Source organism: Rhinolophus sinicus, chromosome 14 (genome assembly GCF_057876585.1).
Source record: "Rhinolophus sinicus isolate RSI-liver-muscle chromosome 14, RSI-T2T, whole genome shotgun sequence".
Taxonomy (NCBI): Eukaryota; Metazoa; Chordata; class Mammalia; order Chiroptera; family Rhinolophidae; genus Rhinolophus; species Rhinolophus sinicus.
This window is the reverse complement of record NC_142514.1, coordinates 164,253,860-164,262,448: the sequence shown is the minus strand read 5'-3', so window position 1 is coordinate 164,262,448 and position 8,589 is coordinate 164,253,860.

The window sequence follows — 8,589 nt, the reverse complement described above, 5'->3', positions numbered from 1 at the left end:
GGGAAATGTGGTGGTTGCAAGTTGGGACCTCCGCAGTGCCTTGGCCTGGATGAAATCCTGGCACTACCACTTTTTGTCTGTGACTATGGACAAGTCATTTGATGCCTCTGAGCCTCGGTTTCTCCATTAATAAAATGAATAATGGTACCTTCTATTTAGGGTAGTTGTGAGGCTCAGGAGAGATAATATTTGCGTCTAGAGCAGTGCCTGACATAGAGTAAGAGCTGAGAACATGTAGCTAGCTAGCTAGCTAGCTATTGTCTTTGTTCTGGAGGCAAAGGATTACTTCCTTTGCTATGTCAAGGACAAACACAAATCATGCCCTGGGATGCTTTCTGGTTCAGTGCTAGGCAGTGCTTTGTTTGTGGTCACCTCGCTAATCACAGCTAGTGGAGGGGAAAGAACACTGGACTTGGGGTCAGAAGACCTGGTTTCAGGTACCTTCTCTTCCACTAATGACATGAGCAGACTTCAGAAAAATTCCTTATCCTTTTGAAGCCTCAGTTTGCTAATCTGTCTAGTGGGAACACTCATCTGGGACACACTGATGAATTGTGAGTGTCAAACTAGATAACTAGCTCATGTGGCTGTGCTGTGTAGACTGGAAAGTACTCTATGAATAGAAGATATCAGCAGTTGTAGTTGCTAATAATGAAGTTATGTGGGCTATTGATGACATGAGCTGTTCCGTACCGTCTGACGGCTTTGGTCCCAAGAAGGCACTGGGAATGGAAGATAAAAGGGGCCAGAATGCTGACCACCAGCCCTATAAATGCTTTTGCTCCCTGGAGGTGAGACCGAAGTGTCACCTCCACCCATAAATGCCGGATAGATCTTTGCAGGGTTAGTCTTTGTCTTGCAGCATCTCTAAAATAAAGTTACTTGCAGCCTGTCACTAAAATAAAGTTAATAATAGCTAACTTAATCATTTAATTCTCCTGCCTCTCCTAGAAGAGATGTTTTGAAGTATGGTAATTAACCACATGTCCAGCTCTAGGTCACGAGGACTGACTGGCCAAGCACACAGCAGATGGAGTGACTCCAGGGAATGTAACTGCCATCCATTTCTCAAGGCCTGGGACCCTGTGTCTTTCTTCCTGGCATAGCTGAGCCACCTTTACTATACTACGTGATGTGCTAAGCTGCATAGTTTTGCAAAAACCTACCCTTAGAGCAGGAAATGATTCCTGAAGTGCAAAGTGCCGTACTTAGTACTTTTATATAATATGATCCACTCACCAACTTAACAGGGAGCAGCTCTGGGCCTGATGGGAAGGGGGTCATGATTCAAAACATGACTTACCCAATTTCTATACCTCCCCATTCGGATCCCTGTGTGCATGATTCAATACCCCCAAATGTAAGCCTTTCCTGTGAACTGTGCCCGGTGTGGACCTGTGGAAGCTGCTGTGGGTTTATCACTCTCATCTCCTGCTTCAGCTCTGCTTCTTTCTGATGAGGACTCATCCTGTGTGATGACTGACATCATTCTCTAAGGACAGATTTTGATCAAAATGCCTTGTGTGCTAAACCGCTTCAATATGTAACTTAAGATGATCCGAGGAGACGATTCTACATGGTCAATTTGCCTTTTCCTCATTTTAGACAAATTCTTTCAAAAATACATTTCCAAATTCTCCCGTGGCTGCCCAGCTGAACTCCTCTAGATCCAGCAACCCTACATCTAAAATGCCCGGAGATAGACCTTCCATGTGATTTGTCTTTGGCCCCTTATATTCTGGTCCACACTACAACCTCCTGGAAGTATCGGTTCTCAGTCAAGGTCAATTGCCCAGTAAGCACACTGTCTGAATCCATTGTGGTCATGATTTTTATTTTTTGAAGGCTTAGTTTTTAAGAAAATTATGATTGCACAGGTAATGTGTTTGCTATATGAAATAATTCAAAATGAAGTATATAAAATAAAAGGTAAAAGGAATCCTTTCACTTGATCCCCCTCCTCCCAGTTAGTGAATGTTCATTTATACATAACATTTAAAATAAAAATGAAGTCATGCTGCTGAATATACTGTCTTCAATTTATTTTTTTTCCACTTGAAAATATCTTGGATATCTTTCCATGAATATAAATTTTAGAGCAGGAAACTGGGGTCCATGGATCCCCAGGGGGACCCATGGATGGACATGAGGAGTTCATGGACCCTGAAATTTTATGGGAATGCACGTGTGTGCATTTGCCAGGGTTCACGGCATTCCACAGGACTCAGAGAGTTCTATCACCCCCAAAATGTATAAACAAAAAACACCCAGCCCTGTGTCCAAAGCTTTTTTTTTTTTTTGGCGCTGACTGCTCTAAAATCACAGTTAAATGTTTTAGACATTGTTGAATATCCATTGTGATATATTAGTGTAATGATGACTTTTATGAAGTTGCCTTTAAATGCTAAGTATCTTCAAGCACACGTAGAGAAATTCTCTCGAACTCAGTAACTTGCTCAGTAGACCACATTGTACCTCTCTTTGCTCTGTAAATTTTGCAGCAGTCTTGGGCCAAAAGCAATAAAATCTGACCTGGACAAATCTATGGAGTAACAACCGTGCTATTAATGGGGTCCCTGAACTGTAAGGCTGCGTAATGTTCCATCCTAACAAAATGGACAAGGAAAAGAGGGAAAAAGATAGTCCTTAGTCAGGTATCCTTTTAAAAAGAGGAATGGTAAAAGAAGTTAAAGTCTAGCTTGCAAATCAGGTTCTACTTCCTTGCTTTCTCCAATCGTGGAACGGATTAACGATTGTTAAAAACGCTCCTAGTAACTCTCCAGTCCTGCTTCATCACAACTGGAAATTATCTTGCTAATTTATGTTTCCTCATTTGATTACTTGTCTCCACTGACACCCTCTAGAATGTAAGCTCCATCGTTGGTCTTGGTTGCTGTAGCCTCAGTTGCCTAAGAAAGTGCCTGGCAAATAGTACTCAATCAACATCATTGAAATGAACAGATAAATCAATGAATAAATGCTGCCCAGCTACGATCAAGGAAAATTGAACACCTGGAAACTCAGGTTGGAGTTTGCCCATGTTTTCTAAATTTTAAAAGCTCTATCTTAAAGAACAAAGACAGAAAGATGCCTATTTGGAAGTCACAACTCAGGCCTGCAGCATCTCAGCCTCCAGTAAGCTATTAACTCCAGTTGTCGAGGGGATAACAATGACAAACATCTTTTCCATTCCCTGATTACAGAATGGGAGAACGCTGCTTTTTATTTTTAACCTCGTCTTCGGTTTTAGGATGACAAAATGCACCAGTGTGTACCATGCAATGATTTCACCCTCTGACACAAGTGGAAGGGGTTGAATGGAGACATGAAGCAGCTGCTATGCTATTCATTGGCACCCTGACCCTGTTCCGACCCAAAATGGTCAGCAGCCTGTCCTCTTGTGCTGCTCTGCAGCCGGCAGCTAGGTAAGGCAGCCAAGGCTCTGGAGGGAGAAGAGGACGACCTCCCCCCACCCTCTTCAGCCCCCTCTCTAGCACAGCCATGTCGTTTCTTGGACTCATAAATCCTGAGCCAGTATTTGATCCCACAAAGCAAGATTGCGGTTATCTGGGTGGATGGGCCTGTCATGGGGCCTGCAGACAAACCGCAGCCAGGCTGGACCGTGCTGGATCATTAGTCACCAGGACAGAAGTTCTGCACCGGGTCAACCCCAGGGCCAGTCCAGCTCTGGCCTCAGACAGGGCCCCAAGAGGACAGCTCATTATTGTTCTCAGGAACTCAAAGTCAAGCCTTCCCATTCTTTTGGGAGGTGTGTGTGGGGGGGATAGGTGAATAAATAAATCTCTTGCATCTGCCTGCAGGACTTCTCAGACTCTAGTGTGTGCAGGAATTATCTTAGAGAGTGTGTTATAAATACCGATAATCAGACTCCAGAGATTCTGATTCGGTGGGTCTTGTTCTAACATGATCCTTAAAATCGACCACTAACCACCTTACCAGGGTCTGTGCTGCATCCCAAACACTGGTTTCATGCTGTCTAAGCATTCCTTCCCTCCCCTCCCATCCCCACCCACCAGCCCCTGTGTAGGAGGCTGGAGAACAGTGAGAAGGTAGGGGGTCTCTGGAATTCTGGCATAGTTTATACAACGTCCTGCTTTAGGGAGCAGAAGGCAACCTGCACCGTATAGGAGTGGGACCAAGGAGCAAAGAAGGCAGAGCCTGGAGCCCCCTGGGCTTGAGTCTGGGAAGCAGGTCAGCTTCTCAAATGATAACATTATGGATAATAATAATAATAATAACCATTAATTGACCACTTCTGCATGCCAGCTACTGTGCTGTGCAGTTTCTGTGCATTATCTCATAAGGCAATAGCCCTACATTAAAGGTCCATTGTTATGCCCATTTTCCAGATTAGGTACTGTGAGGTTAAGTGACTTTCCAACCTCAGCAGTATGACTACAGAGACTATATTCTAAGTCCAGCAACTGTGGTATGTGTGATGATTTTAAAAATATGTCCCCAAATGGGTTGATTTTCTTCCTATCACCTTCCTACTTCCTCTCACCTTCCTACTTCCTCTCACCTTCAGTGTGGGCTGGAGTTAATGAATACAGCAGAAGGAGTGGTATGTCACTTCTGGGATTATCTGTAAAAAGACTGTGGCTTCCCCTAAGACGGAAGCCACACCATGAGCAGCTCTGTGGAGAGGCCCATGCAGTGAGGAACTGAAGCCTCTTGCCAAGAGCGACTGATGTGAGTGAGCCTGGAAGCAGAGGGTCCAGTCCCTTCCAAGACTGCAGCCCACCGACAGCTTGCTTGTCACTTGATGAGAAAGCCCATGCCAGAATCATCCAGCTAAGCTGCTCCCAGATTCCGGCCCTCAGAAACTGTGTGAGATAATAAATACTTGTTGTTTCACTCTGTTAAATTTTGGGATAATTTGTTATGCAGCAGTAGATAATATGGTATCATCTGGGAGCTTTTTAGAAATGCAGACCCTCAAGCCTCACCCTAGATATACTGAATGGAAACTTCAGTTTAGCAAGCTCCCTGGATGAGTCATATGCATGTTAAATTTGAGAAGCATTGTTCTAAGTCACTCCATTCTTAGTCAAACATAGGAGGTCAGACATTAAAGTTCGCAAATTCATCCTAGAAAAAGTGCTACATACCTCATTGCTGAATATCACTATGGTCACCTTCAAAGTATTCCCCTTGGAAAGCTGTGCACCAACGCCAGCGCCTAGTTCACCCTTCAAAGCAATTTTGGAACTCTTTTTTCTGGAATGGCCATCAGAGCTGTCATCGTATTATCCTTGATGTCCTGAATGTCATCAAAATGTCTTCCTTTCAATATTTCCTTTATCTTCGGGTAAAGAAAGAAGTCATTGGGGCCAGATCAAGTGAATAGGGAGGGTGTTCCAATACAGTTATTAGTTTACTGGCTAAAAACTCCATCACAAACAGTGCCGTGTGAGCTGGTACATTGTCGTGATGCAAGAGCCATGAATTGTTGGTGAAAAGTTCAGGTCGTCTAACTTTTTCACGCAGCCTTTTCAGCACTTCCAAATAGTAAACTTGGTTAACTGTTTGTCCAGTTGGTACAAATTCATAATGAATAATCCCTCTGATGTCAAAGATTAGCAATGTCGTTGCAACACATTCGCAAACTTAATTGTCAGACCTCATGGAGATGTAAATAAATACGTATCTCCCAAGGAAAGCCTTTTAAGCCAGAACATCTTGTGTCTTTTGCTCTCCAGGGAGGAAAGCCAGCAGCCTCTGCCCATCTCCTCACCCTGGCTGCCATGTTGCTTGGTTTGCTGAGTATTCCTCTGCCCCAGACCCAGCAAGTGCCAAGTGCCTCCTTGCACAAAAATCTCGGTAATGGTTTATGGGAAACAAATCAGGGGAGTGCTTTAGATGGGAACCCAGGGAGCGTCATGGAGGCCAGATAACACACACATTGGGGAAAGTACCTGAGGGATATGAGGTCATAACATAAAAGTGTGAGGTTGCTTCATTTCTTTAATATGGGGCCAGCCCACCACTAGGGGGTCTTCCACTTTGCGGAATTCTTAGTGACTTCAAAGGCCAAGTCAACACCTTGGAGGGGGGTGTGAGGAGAGAGGGTGGAAGGGGTGTTTTGATTTCAAGTTATGAACAGAGGATCACTGAAAGAACCCACATTTGGATGATTGTATCTTTTTTATATCATTGTTTATGGTGTGTGCATGCTCTAGGTTGTGAGGCACAGATAGTTCCTGGAGACCTGAAGCCAGCGAAGTCAGGCCTTCCACCTGGGGAAGCAGCCTTGCCAGTAGTAAGACTCGATGAAGGAGCGTCTGCTGACACTCAGCCCCCAGCTGGTGGCACACACGGCAAGGTACTGTTATTTCAAACAATTCTTCCTTTGCCTTCTTCTGCGAGCCACGTGCCAGTATTCTTGAGAATGTTTTGGACAGTTCAGGAAAACCAGAGTAGTTTGAGCAGGTGGGTGATATGTGGCTCCAGTCAAACTTCGTTGGCTGTGTTTCTAGCCAATCTCCATTGTGAACTTTTTAAACTACAGCCAAACGGAACTATTTCCCATTCTGCAGAAATATTGTGGGTTTCACACCTAGACCTTTGAACACAATACTCCCTCTGCTTGTAGTGTCCTCCTCCTTTTTCATATTGCTAACTACTACTCATCCTTAAATTCCTGGCTAAAGTATCACCTCCTCTGGGAAGCCACCTGAGATTCCTCCAGACTGAGTCAGGTATCCCTCCTCTGTGCTTTGATCATACCCTGTGCAATCGTCCCTCATACTGTTTATCACTCTGTAATTGGGGATTTACTTGTCTCTCCTACTAGACTGGAAATGCCATGAGGGGCTGTATTTCATTCATTGGTCCGTTTTTTGGTGTCTGACACACAGTATGTGCTCAATATTTACTAGTTGAACAAATGTATAAATGAATATTCTCTGTGCCTAAAATGATGCCTGTCCCCAGGTACATGTTCAAAAAAGGTTTATGGAATGAATTGGTGTTTTCTGATTGTTTCTCTGGAGAGGTTAGAAAGGTGATGGAGCTCTTGAAGAAAGACCCCTGGAAGCCAGGAGATGCCCTGCCTAGGTTCTTCTCTCTTACACTGGAGCCGACTGCAGGCTTGGTTAGTGCCCTGCTTTCATCATGCTTGCTGCTTCTCTCACTTCTCTTGATGTGATAAATAGAACTGAACTTTGTGGTCTGAGAGGTGCTGCCTTATTGATTCAAAAGCTGGCAACAGTGACCCCAGCACAGAAACATTTCCTGGGGATCAAATAACCGGCTCCTCTCAGCACTCATCAATCTGCAGCCTGGCTACATGTCCACTTACCCTAGGACTTACTACCTGAACCCTAACCCTAAATCCCTCAGGCCAGGGGATGGCCCGAATAATTTACTATCATCTTGATTTCCCAGGGTTGTAATTTAGGAGGGCTCGCTGTTTAAGGCAAAACAAAGCAATACTTTGTCTGGTTCAGTCAAGGTTCTGAGCGGTGCTACTTTCATGGCATGAAAATAATAATCCCATATCAAACATGCTTTTCACACAAATTTTCTTATCTGACTTACATAAAAAACTAGAGATAACTATTCATATCTCCAGTGCAAAAATAAGGAAAGAAGTTCAGAAAAGTTGAATGACTTACTGGAGATTATCCTCTAGCCAGGGGTACAATACTACTCCAGTTGAAACTAATAAATGCAATAGTAATAACAGTTGTTTCTTTAGTGTTTGTTGTGTGTCAGGCACTATATTTAGTACTTTACATAGGCAATGTGATTAAATTGTCACACCGATCTTATAAGTTATATATTATTACTCTCATCTGACATTTGTGGATATTAAAACTCAGAAAAGTTAAGTAACTTGCCTAGGATTACGAAGCAAGTCACCAGCAGGGCCTGTTGACTCAGATCCTGAACCGGTTTTCCTCGTTCTCACTCTGTGACTCCATTAGGGCAGAGACCACATCTACCTAGCCCGCTCCTGTGTCCTTGTTGCCAGCAGACAGCTGGCAGATGACAGGGAGCGAGGACCTAGCTCTTCTGCTTCCAAATCGGATGCTCTTTCTCATTTTCTGTTCTGCCTCAAACATGAAGAAGGCAGATCTGTACCATATGTGGAGGACAGTCTGGCCCACTTCCCATCCATCACCAAGGCTTTTCATCCCCTGAGCCTGAGTTAGCTGAGCCTCAGAATGGTCCTATGTACTATGCATGGGTATCTCTGTTCCAAGGACTCGGTGGACCCTGATCCGATCCTCCAACCCACACTGCCTGCAAGGGAGGCATTATTACTTCTAAGAGAGGGCAGCTGCGATTCAGAAAGTTGGAGTAAGGTGGCCATGGTCACAGAGGAACTAAGTGGCAGAGCCGAGATGGAACCCACACTCATGCCAATAGCAGACTCCATGATGTTACCTCTCTCTTTTTCAGAACAGCTTTATTGAGATGTAAGAAAGCACACAGTTCACCCATTTAATGTTTGAAACTCACTGGCTTTTAGTATAGTCCGAGTTGTGCAGCCATCTCCACAATCAATTTTAGAAAGAAACCCCTTAACACTTTGACTATCTTCCACCTCAATTCCACTGT